The sequence below is a fragment of the Gopherus flavomarginatus genome, chromosome 3, assembly GCF_025201925.1.
Source record: "Gopherus flavomarginatus isolate rGopFla2 chromosome 3, rGopFla2.mat.asm, whole genome shotgun sequence".
NCBI classification, from domain to species: domain Eukaryota; kingdom Metazoa; phylum Chordata; order Testudines; family Testudinidae; genus Gopherus; species Gopherus flavomarginatus.
In genome coordinates, this window is record NC_066619.1 from 139,033,032 (window position 1) to 139,051,491 (window position 18,460).

The following is an 18,460-nucleotide window of genomic DNA, read 5'->3' on the forward strand; positions in this document are numbered from 1 at the left end:
AAATAGACTATTTCAGCTAATCTATTATGTCATAATCTGCTCTGAGTAAACATGATGGGAAACTTCATATTATGCACTACTTCTAGTGACACTCCCAAATGGATCCGCATCCTTCACCCACCATGAGGTAGGTAAGAGCGGATCATTATTATCCCTACTTGAAAGAGGGAGAAGCTAAGGCTGAGAAAGGAGAATTGACTTGTCTTAGGTCACACAGCCCGTCAGAGGCAGTGTTGGGAATAGGACCGAAGAGCCCTGATTTTCAAACAAACCATCGGATCTTGAATTTCAGACACTGAATGACCTGAACACTGTGCTCTCAGATGAGCTCCAGACCAACAACAGTGACAGTAATTATTCAGCAAGTATTTGAGGAGAACTGCAATGTTAGAGGGAATCATCAACTGCTCAGAGACAATTAATGCAGAGAAGCAGCAAAATTAATCAAAGATAGAACTGGTTCTGACCTATTTACTTGATCTTAAAAGAGAACAACAAGGACCTGAGTCTCCTCCCTGTCAATAACCCCCTGCTCAACCAATCAGGGTAGAGGCTGAGGACGGGAGACTGAGGGTTCTCACCAGAGAGCCCAAAGGATGGCCCAGGTCACCGGTGGGGATCACTGCCCGAGCACTATTTCAGTCCCACATTTTTGGGTGGACCTTCCATAGTGGGAGCTGCAGAGGACTTCCCTGCAACACACCTTTGACCCCCTGGAGCCTTGGGTGGCTGCTGGGGGCCCCACCCCTAGTGCCGGCCAGGCTCCCCAGCACAAGCAGCAGAAAACACAGGGAGACTGGCCCCACACTGAGCAGTGGTAGCCTGGGCGGCACGTAATGGAGGTCGGGGGGGCTCAGTCTCCCCAAACCTTGCATCACCAAGGGGACAGTGGGGCCCATGACTGGGACCCCGGCCAAATTAGGCCACCCTGCAAAAGTCTCCCCTATGTCAGCCCCAGGGCTGGAGGAGCTCCCACTCCCTGCTACGGCCCAGGGGCTGCAGCAGGGGTACGGAGCTTCTCTGGTCTCAGGGCCGCAGCGGGGCAGGGGTAAAGGAGTGACAGGGTGGGGCTGGTGGGGGAAGGGGTGGAACAGAGGTGATAGTGGATGGAGCTATGGGTGGAAGGGGGCAGAGCCACAGACAGAAGGGGGTGCATGGTTCTGGTGCTGGGGCCCCCACACTTGTTCTCCCTTTCCCTGGGCTTTGGTATCACTAGCCCCTGCTTAGCGAGTAGGGTTCAGTGGTCCCCATAATGTGGGGTATGACTCCTAGGGAGACACAAAGGAACATTCATGGGGGCACCTCAGGGCCTGAGTCAGCCCCCATGGAGGGCAGGGATGAAGCACCACTCAGCCCCACTCTGTCCCAGCTCTTCCCCAACCCCACCCTCAGTCTGGGCCTCTGGCTCCCAGCCCAGCGATGACCCCCTTGCCCCTGTCCGCACCCCTCTCCCCAGCAAGAAACAGCCCCACTCCCAGCCCTGCTTCTCAACCGTGGCTTCCGAGGGGCCACAGCCATGGCTAAGAGGGCACAATGTGAAATATTTGGGGACCACTGTTTTAGCGTGATGTCCTCAATCCTTCTCTGCAGTCCAATAAAAGCTATTCCTCACCCTCACCTCACCTCATCCCTCCATCAGGATGGACTAGGTCTGTTCTGCTGCCCTTCACTCATACAGGAAGGAGAATAACATTTTATTCCACTCAATCCTAAAGTGATTTGTAACCCAACACCATCCAAAACTGGTCATTTTGGGGAAGCGGCCCCATCATGCTGCATAGCTAGGCAGAATAGGTGTGTCTATGCAAACACAGTCTGTTCCTGAAGTCTTTCCCCAGCTCCTCACTAGATGTGAAGGGGGAGCTCATTCAGACCCTGCTTACGCTTAGTATTTAAAAACTCCTTTGTGTCCCTATCTCTGTCGGCCTTAGATTTCTCCTTCTGTCCTTTTTGTTACAGCTCAGTTGAGGTGGCCCAGTGGTTAAGGTGATGGACTGCTAATCCATTGTGCTTTGCATGCATGGGTTCAAATCCCATCCTCACTGGATGCGTTTAGTCTTGACTCTTCCTTTATAGACAACCATCTCCCCACTTGGTACAATAACAGACACAACAATGTTGCTTCTTGCAAACAAAAACCTTCTCAGAAACTCCAACACCCCCCCCCCCGGCTTTAAATAAAATGTCTAAATCCCAGATTTCTAAAAAATGTCTCTAGTTCTGTATTTCGTAGTTTTTATCTTAAAAGCTAATGTTTCCTCAAGCTGAATAAGGCAACGCTTCAAAGGAAAATGTTAGAAATGGTAGGGGAGAAATAGGAAAGGAAAAAGCCCCTTTTCTCAGGAGATACAAACTCGACTCCCTCCTGTCTATATCACCAGTGGATTTTGCCTCCCTCCTTCTGAGGTGTAAATAAAATAAAGAGGAGACAAGGTGGTTTGGCACAAACAAAGGTAAGTGTAGTCAGGGTAAAGGTACAGAAAGCTGGGGGAACAGGGGAAAATGCGAACTTAATGAATACAATGAAACAGTGACTGGGTTTGGGAGCTTAACGCTCAGGCCCATAAACCCTCCCTTGGAAACTAGAAAACACTAAACAATGCCCCAGAACAGAAACCTTTCCCCACTGTTCAGGTGCAGTGGATCCCAGGTGCTGGCGCGACGCCCAGGACCTTCCACTCTCCCGCTGATTTAGAGCCGTTGAGGAGGAGCACTGGGGAGTCCAGACGACGGTTGGGTTTCGTTGCTGGCACGGAGGCCCTCTGGGATGCTGGACACCAGGAATTTCCCTCCTTCCTCATCACTGCACAACTGTTATCTTTTGTCTGAGCCAGGCAGAGTTTATCTTCATCACGTTCTATCCATCCACTTCTCAAAGTGTCATGTGATGAAGCATTCTCCGTTGTCTGTGCTTGGAGATGATGCTTTGACTTCTTTAATCCTCTATCAGAGTCGCTATGAGTGGAGATGAAAGTGTCAAAGACCTGGGAGAGGAATTCAAATGGATCCCAAACACAGTGCGATCATTGGGAGTTTAAATCCCAGGTTCCTTCTATTGGCAAAGCCACTTCTAACAAGGTAGCTGTTTTGTCCCCCATTATGGCACAAGTTTGAAATATGGGCAGCATAGAGCCAATATTCATAACATCAACTACAAAAATGATACACATCTAGAGATAGCATCATTATAATCAGCCAATCAGAACCTCTCCATAGACCCCTTACATGATAACCTTTCTACAGTATTGGCTGCAAATATAGAACAGTGGTCACAACAGTGATCTGCACAGTTACAGATTATGTCAATAACGTCACAGGAGGTGACATGGCATCAGTGAGACTGATATTGGAATAGCTTTCAGTTTTGGTGTCCTCATTTGAAAAAGATGTTGTGAAATTTGAGCTAGGGCAGCAAAGAGCTACCAAATGTTCTGAGGGCTGGAGAAAAATACCTTCTAGTGAGTAGTGAAAGAGCTCAACCTGTTTAGCTTATGAAAAGAGGATTGAACGGTGACTTCGCTGAAGTGTTGAAGTGCCTTAATGGAGAGAAAAGATTGGTTATTAAAGGGCTCTTGAATCTAGCAGAGAAAGGCATAACAAGGCCCAATGATTGGAAGTTGAAAAGAGACAAATGCCTATTACAACTAAGGCACAAATAGTCAACAGCGAGGATGATTCACCACAGGAACAAGCTACCAAGGAAAGGGGTGGATTCTTCATCTCCTGATGTCATTTAATGAAGACTAGATGCCTTTCTTGAATGTGTTTGCCCCCAAAGTAGCTCTTGTGTCATACAGGAGGTTTGTGACATGCAGGGGGTCAGATTAGATGATCTAATGGTCTCCTATGGCCAGAAAGTCGACTAACTTCTGAAAAACTGAGTGTAGCATTGGGAGCAGCGTCTGATGTTTTCCTGTCTAGCCGGCTTGCTGACTAGAATGAACGCTCCTTGAGTGGGGTGATCCACAGGGAGTAGCTCAAACCTCCAAAGGTCCAGGCCAGGAGCAGGACATTGGCACAGCAAAGGAGGGATGTGGCAGTGACATCACAAAGGCCTTTTGCAGGACCTAAGACTTATTGGTCCAAGGTGGTGGGGAGGTGGTGACCTCACAGAGAGATGCTGACATCAGCAAGGCAGGACAGGGGTGAGGGGCCAGGGAAACCTCAGAGACCCCTGTGGCTTTGCTTCAGCAAGTCTCCTTCTCCAGGTCTCTCTTTGAGGACTGAGAGAGTATTCAGGTTCACGGACGTGAGCACCAGGAGGAACCTCTTTCGAGGTTTCTCCTTCCCTTGTAGTGATTTTACTAGAAAACAGCCATCCCTGTTTAGAAGGTAAGAGCCTCCTGGAGGTTTGAAAGCTGTTCAGTCTGATCCATCTGGTGACAGGTGAATTCGAGGCATGGAAAACACGAGCTTAAGGAGGCAGAATTTTATTCTGCACCTGGGATTTTGTCCCTTAGAATCACTGGGGACATTAGGGTTTGTCCTTTTTGTTTCACCTCTTCCTCCATCGCTCCCTCCCTCCTTTCTCTTCTCTTGTTTCCTTTGTCCTTTTACCTGTTCCCCTCCCAACACCAGGAGGGAGGGGGAGAGAGAGAGTGTGTGTGTGGTTTTTTTAGTTTTTTGCAGGGCAGTGCTCTGCAGTTCTCACTGTGGGAGGTCTACCCAAAAATGTGAGGCTGAACTATTGCTCGGGAAGTGATCCCCACTGGTGACCTGGGCCATCCTTTGGGCTCTCTGGTGAGATCCCTCAGCCTCCCATCCTCAGTCTCTACCCTGATTGGCTGAGCCGGGGGTTATTGACAGGGAGGAGACTCAGGTCCTTGTTTTTCTCTTTATAAGTCAAAACCAGTTCTATGTTTGATGAATTTTGCCGCTTCTCTGCATTAGTTGTCTCTGAGCAATTCATGATTCTCTCTAACATTGCAGTTCTCCTCAAATACTTGCTGAATAGTTACTGTCACTGTTGTTGGTCTGGAGCTCATCTGAGAGCACTTTATTCAGGTCATTCAGTGTCTGAAATTCAAGATCCAATGGGTAGTTTGAAAATCAGGGCTCTTGGGTCCTATTCCCAACTCTGCCTCTGACTGGCTGTGTGACCTAAAACAAGTCAATTCTCCTTTCTCAGCCTTAGCTTCTCCCTCTTTCAAGTAGAAATAATAATGATCCGCTCTTACCTACCCGACGGTGGGTGGAGGATGTGGATCCATTGGAGAGTGTCACTAGGAGTAGGGCATAATATGAGGTGTCCTATCACGTTTACTCAGAGCAGATTAACACATAATAGAATAGCTGAAATAGTCTATTTTTTTTGCATTTTTTTATTTTGAAATTGTTAAGAGCAGCAATGACTTAGCTCAGACTGAAGCATCTTATCTAATGTTTGAGATCTAAGTGTCTCCTCTTTGTGTGCGAGGAGACAATTTAACACACTCTGACAAACAGGAGATGCTTTTGTTTTGCAATACAATATTTTTGCAAAGAACTTTCATCCCACTTGTTATGATTTTGAGAAACAAACCGGATTAGCCTGAATGGGATTTTCTGACAGAAATGGATTCAATGAAATTTCCCCACCATCTCAATTCCTGAGCTCTATCCCTACCTCTGGGGGGGTTATTGTCTGTTAGAACTGGAGTCAGGACTGGTGGCTTCTCTTTCTGGCTCTGCCACCACCTTACCGTGCAGGCGCTTGGGTAGGTCACTTCCCTTCTCTGCACCTCAGGCTCCTCCCATCAGTCCAATGGGAACAGGGACAGTTCTCAAACTCCGGGCAGTTGTGAGCCTGAGTGAGATAAGGGGCGTTAAAGCCCTCTGTGAAGGAGAAAGGGGAGTTTCACAGTGTTTAGCTCCAAGGAATTCTAAAGTTTGCTAAAATGTCTAGTCTATGGAAACAAGAAATGGTCGGGGCCAATCTTTAACCAGTGCCTTTTTAAAAGCCCATTCAGGGATGTGAGTCCCTGTCTTTCAGGTACCTGGGGTTCTTTGCCAGCAGGAGAGAAGAGGTTTCTGCCTCCTTTTTTGTGGCCTCACTTCTCCCGCCTCCCAGGTTTGCGGCACCTAAGCCTGCCAGGTAGTCAAGCACCCTCCTCTGAGCTACAGCAGCCCTGACAGTTGACAATAGAGGCACCTTAACCCCTTAGTTCCTTCAATGTGTCCCCCTCCGGGGTCCAGCTCTGATCACCAGATACTCGGGGTATGTCTATACCACCTGCCGAATCGGTGGGCAGCGATCGATCCAGCAGGGTCGATATATCGCGTCTAGTATAGATGCAACACATCGAGTGCTCTCCCCTTGACTGCTGTACTCCAGCTTGGTGAGAGATGCAGGCAGAGTCTACGGGGAGCTGCAGCAGTCGACTCACCACCACTGTGACATTATAAGTATAATCTAATATCTCATTGAAAGGTGACAGGGCCAGAAAGAGTTAATTAACTCACCTCACCGATTGACCTGACCCATGGGTGAACCTTAAGAACTGCTTAGCAAGATATGTAAATGAACAGAGCTTTGAAATGCAAGTCTGCATTGTTAGAAGTAGAAGGGGAGATTTTTGCTCAGGTCTTGTGATGTAAGCAAACAAGTCTTGTCTGTTGCTATAATTTTAATTCAAAGAGCAAAAAAGGAATATTAACATTTATGATGGTACTTGAGTGAAATAGTATTATTGTCTATGTGTCTCTTTGAAGGTTGTGGTAACCTCTATTTGAACTGTTTAATGAATAAATTACCCTGTACTAATTGCCAGGATGTTTGGAAGGAGAGCTAAGCCTATTGTTTTCTCAGGCCGAAAGGCTGCTGGAAATGTATAAGAAGCCTGGGACACGATCCTTCTTCATCTCATATCTGCTTTGGGTTTCAAGACGGGGAAACCTTAAGCCACAAGGATTGTGATCCCCAGTCATTGACTGGAGCCACCCTGAATATGGAAATTGGACTATAACCTATGGACTATTTCAAAAAGGACTTTTGGCTACTACAAGCTCACCTCTACTATGTATCTGAACCTCAAGAATTGAATTCAAGTCTATATGTCTATTAATCTTTTAATCAACATTCTCTCTCTTTTCTTGTCTAATACATTTTAGCTTACTTAATAAGAATTGGCTATAGCATGTATTTTAGGTAAGATCTAAGTTGTAATAGATCCTGAGTATGTGGCTGATCCTTTGGGATTGGAAGAATCTTTCCTTTTATATGATGAAGTAAGATTTTCAGGAATCATCATCATATCTGACAGGTGTGTCTGGACGGAGGCCTGAGGCTGGGTACTTTAAGGGAACTGCATGGCTTAAACTTCTAAGTAACCAGTGAGGTCCTACAGAAGCTGCTTTGTGCTGGCTTGGTAAATCTAAGTATTGAAATCACCACCAGCATTTGGGATTTGTCTGCCCTGTTTTGTTTGCAGTTCACCCTGATTAACTGACCTCAGCTGGCTCCCACAGGGAGCACCGTCACACCTACCTCCAGGCTGTAGGGGTCCAAGGGATCTTAGGGGCCTTGAGGTGCACAGATAACTACATCCAGGCCGTAGGGGTCCCTGGGGGGCTTAGAGAGTTTTTGGGGGGACACAGATACCAATCTCCAGGATCTAGGGGTCCCAGTGGGGTTTAGGGGGTTCATGGGGGGCATAGATACCTACGTCCAGGCTGGAGGCATCCTGGGAGTCTTAGGGGATTTTTGGGGGCCCAGGATACCTGTGTCCCGGCTGTAGGGGTACCAGGGGGTCTTAGGGGTTCGAGTGGGCACAGATACGTATGTCCAGGCTGTATGGGTCCCAGGGGCGATTAGAGGTTTTGTGAGGGGCACAGATATCTACATCCAGATTGTAGATGTCCCGGCGGGGGGATAGGGGGGTTGTGGGGGTACAAATACCTACATCCAGGCTGTAGGGTTTCCTGGGCGGTTAGGGGGTTTCTGAGGGGCACATATACCTACGTGCACACTGGAGTGTCCTGGGGGGCTTATGGAGTCTATATGGGGCACAGATAACAATGTTCTGGCTGTATAGGTCCCTGGGGTCTTAGGGGGCTTGTGAGGGGGCACAGATACCTAAGCTCAGGATGGAGGGGTCTACAGGGGTCTTAGGTGTTTGGTGGGGGGCACAGATACCTACGTCCAGGCTACAGGCGTCCCGGAAGGGCTGAGGGTCTGTCACGGAGTGTGGGGGAGTCCGGTCCTGCACCCCTCTTCCTGGGACACAAGGTGACTCTCAGCCAGCCAGTAAAACAGAAGGTTTATTGGACAGCAGGAGTGAAGGATACAGCAGAGTTTGGAGGCACAAGCAGGACCCCTCAATCGAGTCCTTCTGGAGGTTCAGGAAACTTAACTCCCAGTTTCGGATTCCCTGAATTCCAACCACCTAGACCAAAACCGAAACTGAACTAACTCCCTCCACCCGGCCCCTTCCTGTGTCCAGCTTCCCTGGCAAAGGTGCTGACCCCTCCCCACTGCCTAGCTCACGTTACAGGCTGAGCACGTGTCCGGTCCTAAAGTCACCCCCTGCTCTCCCATCCCCCACACAGACAGTCCCTACTCCATCACAGTAATGCCCTCCCTACGTAGAGGCTGTAGAGATCCCTGCTGGGGCTTAGGGATAGTGAGGGGCACAGATAGCTACGTCTAGGCTGGAGGGATTCCGGTGCGGATTAGGGACTTCATAGGGGACACAAATATCTACATCCGGGCTGGAGAGGTCCCTGGATGGCTTAGGGGGTTGTGGTGAGCACAGACACATACGTCCAAGCTGTAGTCGTCCCTGGGGGTTTAGGGAGTTGGTGAGGGGCACAGAAACCTATGCATGGTCTGGAGGGGATCCCTGGGGGACTTAAAGAGTTGTGGTTGTGCAGATACCTATGTCCTGGTTGGAGGGGGCCCTGGGGAGCTTAGGGGGTTTGTGTGGCATACACATAGCTACAACCAGGCTGATGGGGGACCTGTGGGTCTTAGGGGGCTTGTGGGAGGCAGAGATACCTATGTCCAGGCTGGAGAAGCACTGGTGAGGGCTTAGGGGGTTCCTGGAGGTCACAAATATCTACTTCCAGGCTGGAGGGGTTGTGGGGGTATTTGAGAGTTGTGGGGGGGCACAGATACCTATTTCGAGGCTGTAGGGGTTCCAGGGTTGCTTTGGGGCATTTTGGGGTACAGATACCTATGTCCATGCTGTAGGGTCGCTGGGAGGATCAGTGGGTTTGTGAGGGTGCACAGATACCTACTTCCAGGCTATAGGGATGTTGGTGTGGCTTAGGGGTTTGTGGGGGGCACAGATACCTTCATCCAGGCAAGAGGGGTCCTGGGGGCCTTAGGGGGGGTGGGGGCAGCTCAGATAACTATGTCGAGGCTGGAGGGGTCCCATCGTGGCCTAGAGGGTTTGTGAGGGGCACAGATACCTGTGTCTAGGCTGGAGGGGTTTCAGGGGTCTTAGGAGGGTTGTGGGGTCTGAGATACCTATGTCTAGGCTGGAGGGGTCTCGGGGGGGATTAGGTGTTTTGGGGGGAACAGATACCTACATCCCGATTGTAGGGGTCCCTGGGTAGCTTAGGCGCTTTGTGGGGGTCACAGATACAAACATCCATGCTGTAGGGGTCCTGAGGGTCTTTGTGTGGCTCTGGGGGTCACAGATACCTACCTACAGGCTGGAGGGGTCCTGTGGGTATTAGGGGGTTTGTGGGGCATACAGATGCCTACATCTGGGCTTGCGGGTTCCCTGGGGGGCTTAGAGGTTTGTGGGGAGCACAGATACCTTTATCCAGGCTAGATGGGTCCCGGTGGGATTAGGGGGTTGTGGGGAGCACAGATACCTATGTAAGCAGAAGCAGGATGAACTCTACCTTGACATCTGGTGGTGAATTATGGAGAGTGTAGAAAAGAATTTCAGGGGCTGATCGTGTTTGCATAGGCACACCCAACCCTCCTGACACGGCAACGACAGCCTGGGATGGCTGCTTTGACAGCTGTGGTATCCCCGGTTTATTTGTTGTTGGGGCATGAGATGTGGAGTGTTGTCACCCTGATTGTGTGGATGAGGAACTGTGAAACTGCTTTGAGACAGGGATTCTCACCATCAATTGAGTGGCACTCGCTAGACAAGGGAGTGAGCTCCTTGGGTGAACCAAAAACATAAATTGCACTTTTTTCTCTTTTAGCTGTTGAAGAGTAAAGCTGAAATTTGATTCTTTTAACAATTGAAGTTCTAGGTTCCTGAGCTGAAATCATTAAAGAGCTTTGTTAGCCAGTAAGGGAGTCTGAAGTTATGTTGTGGAGCAGAACAGCTGACAGAGAAAAACAGTTTGTGGGATGGTTGGAATAGCCCATAGAGTGAGGTGAGCTGAGCAGTTTTTTAGGACAGCTGGAGCAGATCACTGGTCGGCTGGCAGCACAGAGTAGCTGGTGGACCGAGCTGAGCAGTTCATGGGGAAGGCGGAAGCAGAATCCCACAGAGAGGCAGGGCAGTCAGCAGTGGATCACGTAAAGTGCTCCTTTCTACCCAGGCTGGCAGGGGGGAAAAACCCTGCAGATAGACTCTTGAACTCTGGGGTTGCGCAACTGTGGGTGGTTTTGGGGTTGCTGGACTCTTGAAACATTTGAGGTATTGGACTTTGGAGTCTTGGAGTGATTTGGGGATTGCTAGACTCAAGAGCCCAGGGAAAAGGACACGGCCTAATTGAGGTGTTTTCCCAATTTAATGCTATGTTGTTTATCTCACGTTATTAAACATTTTCTGCTACACCCAGACTCTGTGCTTGCGAGAGGGGAAGTATCGCCTCTTTGAGGCACCTAGGGGTGCGTATGTAAAATTTTCCCATGTCACTGGGTGGGGGCTCGAGCTGGTTTGCATTACGTAGTAGGGAAGGGACCCCTATGTATTGAACCCAGTCCTTGCTGCTATCAATTCAGCCTGGCAGAAGGGTTCCACCTACATGCAGGCTGAAGGGGTCCCTGGGAGGCTTAGGGGGTTCGTGGGGGGCACAGATACCTACGTCCAGGCTGCAGGGGTCCCAGAGGGGCTTAGGGGGTTAGTGGGGGGCACAGATATTTATGTCACGGAGTGTGGGGGAATCCGGTCCTGCACCCCTCTTCCTGGGACACACAGTGACTCAGCCAGCCAGTAAAACAAAAGGTTTTTTTGGCCAACAGGAACGAAGGATACAGCAGAGCTTTTGGGCACAACCAGGACCTCTCGATCGAGTCCTTCTGGGGGTTCAGAAAGCTTAGTTCCCAGTTTGGGAATCCCTGAATTCCAATAACCCAGCTCCAAACCAAAACTGAACTAACTCCCTCCAGCCGGCCCCTTCCTGTGTCCAGCTTCCCAGGCAAAGGTGCTGACCCCTCCCGGCTGCCTAGCTGGAGTTACAGGCTTATGTCCTGTCCCTCACCTTACGTCACCCCCTGCTCTCCCATCTCCCACACAGATAGTCCCTACTCCACCAGGGTCCCTACCCGTGGGGCCCCTAACCCTGGCTCCTGGGGCCCTACCCCTGTGCCCCTTACTCTAGCTCCAGTTGCCATACCCATGGGCCCCTAACCCTAGCTCCAGAGGCTCCATCCCTGGGGCCCCGAACAATAGCTCCAGGTGCCCAACCCGTGGGGCCCATAGCCCTTGTTTCAGGGGCCCTACGAGTGGGCCCCTAATCCTAGCTCCAGAGGCCTTAAGCGTGAGATCTCTAACCCTAGCTCCAGGGGCCCCACCCCTGGGACCCCTAACCTTTGCTCCATGGGCCACATCCCTGGGGCACCTAACCCTAGCTATAGGGACACTGCCCAAGGGGTCCCAAACCATAGCTCCAGAGGCCCTACACGTGGGGCCCCTAACACTAGCTCCAGAGTCCCTACCTGTGGGACCCCTAACCCTAGCTCCAGGTGCACTACCCCTGGGGCCCCTAACGCTAGCTCCAGGGGCCATACCCATGGGGTCCCTAATCCTAAATCCAGGGGTCCCATCCGTGGAGCCCCTAACAGTAACTCCAAGTGCCCCATACCTGGGGCCACTAACCCTAGCTCAGGGGCCCTACCCATGGGGCCCGTAAACCTAGCTCCAGGGGCCTTACACGTGAAGCCCCTAACCATAGCTCCAGAGGCCATAACTGTGCGGCCCCTAACCCTAACTCCAGGGGCCTTACCCGTAGGGCCCCTATCCCTAGGTGCAGGGGCCCTTCAACCTGGGGCCCCTATCCTTAGCTGAAGGGGCCCTACCAGTCAGGCCACTAACGCTATCTCCAGAGGCCCTTCACGTGGGACCCCTAACCCAAACTCCAGGGGTCCTACCGCTTAAGGCCCTAACCCTAGCTGCAGGGGTCATACCCATGGTGCCCCTAAACTTAGCTCCAGGTGCCCCATCCCTGGGGCCCCTAACCCTAGCTTTAGGGACCCTGCTCGTAGGGCCCCAAACTATAGCTCCAGGGGCCCTACCCATTGGGATCGTAACCCTAGTTCCAGAGGCCCTACCCTTTCCTGGCTGGACATGTGCGAAGGATAAAACATACGTCCTAAATGAAACAGTCTGACTTTTTATTATGGAGAAAAAACAAGTTTTAAAACGTTTATATGTTGGAGGACTTGGCCATACAGTATCTGAGGCTGAACTGCAGGAAAGATTCAGCAAGTTTGGAAATGTTACAGATGCGGAAATTGTTATCAGGAAAGATGACCAGGGGAACACTATGAAGACTTTTGCTTATATCAACATTAGCATTTCTGAAGCAGATCTTAAAAGATGTATGTCTATTTTAAATAAACCTCTCAACCCAGCTACAGGGCTCTACCCCTGGGGCCCCTAACCCTAGCTACCGGGGCCCTACCCATTGGGCTGCTAACCCTAACTCCTTAGACCCTATCTGTGATGCCCCTAACCCTAGCTCCAGGGGCCCTAACCGTAAGGTCTCTAACACTTGCTCCGGGGCCCTACCACTGGGGCCCCTAACTCTAGCTCCAGGGGCCCTACCAGTGGGACCCCTAACCCTAACTGCAGGGCTCCTACCTGTGGGCCCCTAACCCTAGTTCCAGAGGCCTTACCTGTGAGACCCCTAACCCTAGCTCCAGGGGACCTAACACTGAGGCTCATATCCCCAGCTCCAGAGGATCTACTGCTAGGGCTCCTAACCCTAGCTCCAGGGATCCTACCCATGGGACCCCTAATGGAAACTCCAGGGGCTCTAACCCTGGGGGCCTAACCCTATCTCCAGGGGCCCCATCCCTGGTTTCCCTAACCCAGCTCTAGGGGCCCTACTCGTCGGGCTTCTTCCCCTAGCTCCAGGGGCCCTACCCGTGGTTCCCCTAACCCTAGCTCCAAGGGCTCTACCCATGGGACCTTACCCTAGCTCCAGGGGCCGTCCTCGTGGTGCCCCTAACACTAGGTCCAGAGGCCCCACCCCTGGGAACCCTAACCCTAGCTCCAGGGGCCCTACATGTGGGAATCATAATCCTAGTTCCAATGGTCCTACCTATGGGACCCCTAACCTTAGCTTCCGGGGCCCTACCCCTTGGGTCCGTTACCAAAGATCCAGGGGCCCTACCCCTTGCGCCACTAACCCTATCTACAGGGGCCCTCTCCGTGGGGCCCCTAACCCAAGCTCCAGGGACCCCACCCCTGCATCCCCTAACGCTAGCTCCAGGGGCCCCATACCTGGGGCTCCTAACCCTAGTTCCAAGGGCCCTACCCGTGGGGTCCCTAACACTTGCTCCAGGCACCCTGCCCGTAGGGCCCTTACATTAGCTAAAGAGGCCCTACCCATGGGGTCCTTAGCCCTAGCTCCATAGACCCCACCCCCTGGAAACCCAAACACTAGCTCCAGGGGTCCCACCCACGCGAACACTAACCCTAGCTCAAGGGCCAAGTCCCTGGGGCCCCAAATCCTATCTCCAAGGGCCTTAGCCATGCGCCCGCTAACGCTAGCTACAGGGGCTCTACGCATGGAACCACTAACCCAATTTCCAGGGGCCCTACCCATGGGGCCCCTGTCCCTAGCTCCAGTGTCCCAACCCGTGGGACCCCTAACCCTAGGTCCATGGGCTCTACCCCTGGGGCCCCTAACTGTAGCTCCAGGCACCCCACCACTAGAACCTCTATCCCTAGGTCCAGGGCCCACCCCTAGGACCCCTAACCCTAGCACCATGAGCCCCAGCCCTGGGGCCCCTAACCCAAACTCTAGGGTCCCTTCCTGTGGGGCCCCTAACCCTAGCTCCAGAGGCCCTACCCATGCGACCACTAACCCTAGCTATAGGGGCCTTACCCCTGTGTCCCCTAACCCTAGCTCCAGATGCCATATGCGTGGGCCCCTAACCCTAGCTCCAGGGGCCTGACCCCCAGTGCTCCTAACCCTAGCTCCAAGGGCCCTATCCCTATGGCTTCTAACCCTAGCTCCAGGGGCCCAACCCATGGGGATCTAACCCTAGCTACAGAGTACTTACCCGTGGGACCCCCAAACCTAGCTCCAGGGGCCCTACCATTGGGGCCCCTAATCCTAGCTGCAGGGGCCATACCCGTCGGGCCACTAAACCTATCTCCAGGTGCCCCACCCCTGGGACCCTTTACCCTAGCTTCAGGGGCGCATCCCTGGGGTCCTTAACTCTAGTTCCAGGGGCCCTACCCATGGGGCTCCTAAACTTAGCTTCAGGGACCCCACCCGTTGGGCCCCTAACCCTAGCTCCAAAGGCCCTACTTTTGTGACCCCTATCCCTAGCTCTAGGGGGCATACCCCTTGGGCCCCCAGTCCTAGCTCCAGGAACCGTACTCGTGGGGCCCCTATCCCTAGTGTTAGGCCTGAATAAAGATATTGCAGACAAAACCAGGTATGCCAACCTGACCAAAGTCAGGCTAACCGAGGTTTTTGGGTAATTCCTGAGTGGAAAACACTGAGAAGCAGCAGCATGTCTCACAAGCGCTGGAAAAAAGTGAGATAAGCGAGAAGCTGCATTCCTGGCATAGTACCAGATGTGCTGTGTTAGGGCAGCTCCTTCGAAGAACTGATAAGAGCCCTAGTTTCCCAGCCTCCTTGTTTTCACTCCCTGGTTTTGTTCGTTGTTTGTTTTTAACTCCCCTACATTTCTAACTTTAGGTATGTATGTATACTAAAGGTGTCTAGTTTCTAGTTGTTAAAAGAAGGGAGTGGGTTGCTCCAGTGAATAATTTATGACGCGACAGAACTGTCTATATAGGCTTATACTAAGATTTAAAGAGCGGGCTGGTTCTCTCGGGAGACAAGCTGCTCTATGTTGATGCGTGCACTTGTCAATAAAGAGCTTTTGATCGGACCTTGCTGGTGTTGCCTGTCTCTCTCGCGGTCAGACAACTAACTTTGCCATCTGGGGGTTAGAGTCCCTGACACTAGCTCCAGGGGCTCTATCCCTGGGGCCCCTGACCCTATCTCCAGGGGCCCTACCCGTGGGGACCCTAACCCTAGCTCTATGGGACCTCCCCATGGGGCCCCTAGCCTTAGCTCCATGGGCCCTACCCGTGGGGACCTTAACCCTAGCTCCAGGAGCCCCATCCTTGGGGCCCCTAAATCTAGCTCCTGGGCTCCTGCCCGTGGGGCACCTAACCCTAGCTCCATAGGCCCTTCCCTTAGGATCCCTAACCCAAGCTCCAGGGGCCCTATCCGTGGGGCCCCTAACCCTAGCTCCTGAGGTCCTACCTGTGGGAGCTCTAACCGTAGCTCCTGGCTTCGTGCCCATTTGACCCATAATCCTAGCTCCAGGGGACCTACCCGTGGGACCCCTAATCTTAGCTCCAGGGGCCTTACCCCTGGGGTGCCTAACCCTACCTTCAGGGGCCCTACCCGTGGGGCCTCTAACCCTAGTTCCAGGGGCCCCATTCCTGGAACCCCTATCCCTAGCTCCATGGGCCCCATCTCTGGGGCTCCAAACCCTAGCTGCATGGGCCCTACCCCTGGGTCCCCTAACTCTAGCTTCAGGGGCCCTACCAGTGGGACCCCTAACCCTAGTTCCATGGGTCCCACCCCTTGGACCCCTAACCCTTGCTCCAGAGGCCCCATTGCTGGGGATCCAAACCCCTGCTCAAGGTGCCCTGCCCATGGGGTCGCTAACCCTAGCTCCAGGGGCCCCACCCCTAGACACCCGAACACTAGCTCCAGGCACCCCACCCCTGGGACCCCCAACCCTTGCTCCTGTGGCCCCGTCCCTGGGGCTCCTAGCCCTAGCTCCAGGGTCCCTACATGTGAGAACCCTAACCCTAGCTCCAACAGCCCTTCCCGTGGGGCCCCTAACCCTAGCTCCAAGGTCCCTTCTCGTGGGACCCTTAACCCTATCTGCAGGCCCTGTACCCCTGGGTCCCCTAACCCTAGCTTCAGAGGCCCTACCCATGGGGCCCTTTACCCTAGGTCAAGGGGCCCTATGCATGGGTCCCCCAACCCTAGCTCAAGGGGCTCTATCTCTGGGGCCCCTAAACCTAGCTCCAAGGGCCCTGCCCGTTGGACCCCTTTGCCTAGCTCCAGGGTCCCTTGAAACACTTGGCAAAATGTGTTTGACTGTTCAGGCATTGGGAGCTCAGCTAAGAATGCAAATGCTTTTCAAAGACTGCGGGGACTGTGGGATCGCTGGAGTCCTCAGTCTCCCCTCCCTCCCTCCATGAACGTCCATTTGATTCTTTGGCTTTCCGTTACGCTTGTCACGCAGCACTGTGCTGAGTCCCGGCTGTGGACTCTGTCTATCATAGCCTGGAGATTTTTTTAAATGCTTTGTCATTTCGTCTTCTGTAACGGAGCTCTGATAGAACAGATTTGTCTCTCCATACAGCGATCAGATCCAGTACCTCCCAGACGGTCCACGCTGGAGCTCGTTTTGGGTTTGGGACTGCATCGCCACTTGTGCTGATCAGAGCTCCATGCTGGGCAAACAGGAAATGAAATTCAAAATTCGCGGGGCTTTTCCTGTTTACCTGGCCAGTGCATCCGAGTTCAGATTGCTTTCCAGAGCGGTCACAAGGGTGCACTGTGGGATACCGCCCGGAGGCCAATACTATTGAATTGCGGCCACACTAACCCTAATCCAACATGGCAATACCGATTTCCGCGCTACTCCCCTCGTCGGGGAGGAGTACAGATATCGGTATTAAGAACCCTTTATATCGATATAAAGGGCTTCATTGTGTGGACGGGTGCAGGGTTAATTCGTTTTAATGCTGCTAAATTCGGTTTAAATGCGTAGTGTGGACGAGGCCTAAGAAAGCGGCTGTTTGACCTACAAACAACGACAAAGTAAAACCTTCAAGAGCAGCCTTTCAGTTCAGAGGCCTGATAATAAGATGTTACTAATAACTGATGAAAGAGTTACAAACGACTCAAAACCATACTCAGAACAAACCAAATGGGAACACAGACAACACCATTTTTCTTCGCTGCTCTTCAACCACGATATTCTCCCCATAGGGAGGTCCACCGCTCCTGGGGGTTCAGTGCCACAGTAACAGGGTGATGTGTGCAAGGGATGGAGGAAGCTGCTATTCCATCTCCCTAGTCCAAAAATCAGTTTAATAGCTAGTCCTGAGATAGAGGAAGTATCAGTTATTAAAGTCATAAGAACTAATTTAACATTGTGATTCCAGCCAATGTTAAAATGATCTAACATTCAGGTTAATAGAAACATTTCTAGTCCTCTGCATAGAACGCTCAAATGATGCAAAAATAGCAAGTTTGCTTTAAAAAGTCATAAAAGGGGTGTCATCCAGAATCTGACACTTGGTGAAACGTAAGTCTAGAACACACAACCAGTTTGGGGATTGTGCTCTGCTTCTTAACAATCTGCCCTGAGGTTGCCACTCACAGTCACAAGCTACTCCAGATGGCTGGGGCCCTCTCATGGATCAGTAACTGGTTAGCAGCTTGGAAAGAAAGAGTAGGACTAAATAGTCATTTTTGCAGTGGAAAGGGGTAAATAAAAGGCTTCCAAAGTATGAGACGAGGCTACAGACATTAGGGCTGGTCAGTTTAGACAAGACCGTAGAGCACCAGTTCTCAACCAGGTGTCTGCCAAAAGAAACCAGGCTTGACCCACATCCCCAAGCCACCAAGCCTACCTGCCTGCATTGAAGGGGGAGAGAAAGGACACAACAAAAAATTGCAGCATCAATGCAGAAGAGAGAACTCTTCCCCTGCCATTATCAGTAAGGGTTGCCTCACAGCCACTGACTCCCTGAACAGAAATAGCAAAAGTCCAACCACAATTCTACTTCCTTTCCACTACAAGAGATAATGGGTGGGAGCTGCTCTCTTGAGACTGTCCTGCTGCTGCCCAGGCACATGGCAGACAGAGCTGGGCCCGCAAGCCGAGGGTTTTGATCGCTTGAAGGCCCAGAGGGAAAAGAGACAAGTGCTCGTGTATCAGAGAATGGCTTTGATCCATTGACCTCTGGGTTATGGGCCCAGCACGCGTCCGCTGCACCACTCTGCTGGCTCTTTACTCCCCCTGCCACCCAGCCACCTCTATCTGGATTAGTGCCTTACGAGC

At 51.9% G+C, this 18,460-nt stretch overlaps 1 non-coding gene across 1 annotated transcript; it reads left to right on the forward strand.

Moving 5' to 3' along the window:
* Nucleotides 1-1,962: 1,962 nt before the first annotated feature.
* Nucleotides 1,963-2,045, forward strand: TRNAS-GCU (transfer RNA serine (anticodon GCU)). Its single transcript has one exon. It is a non-coding gene; the product is annotated as a tRNA-Ser (tRNA).
* Nucleotides 2,046-18,460: the final 16,415 nt, after the last annotated feature.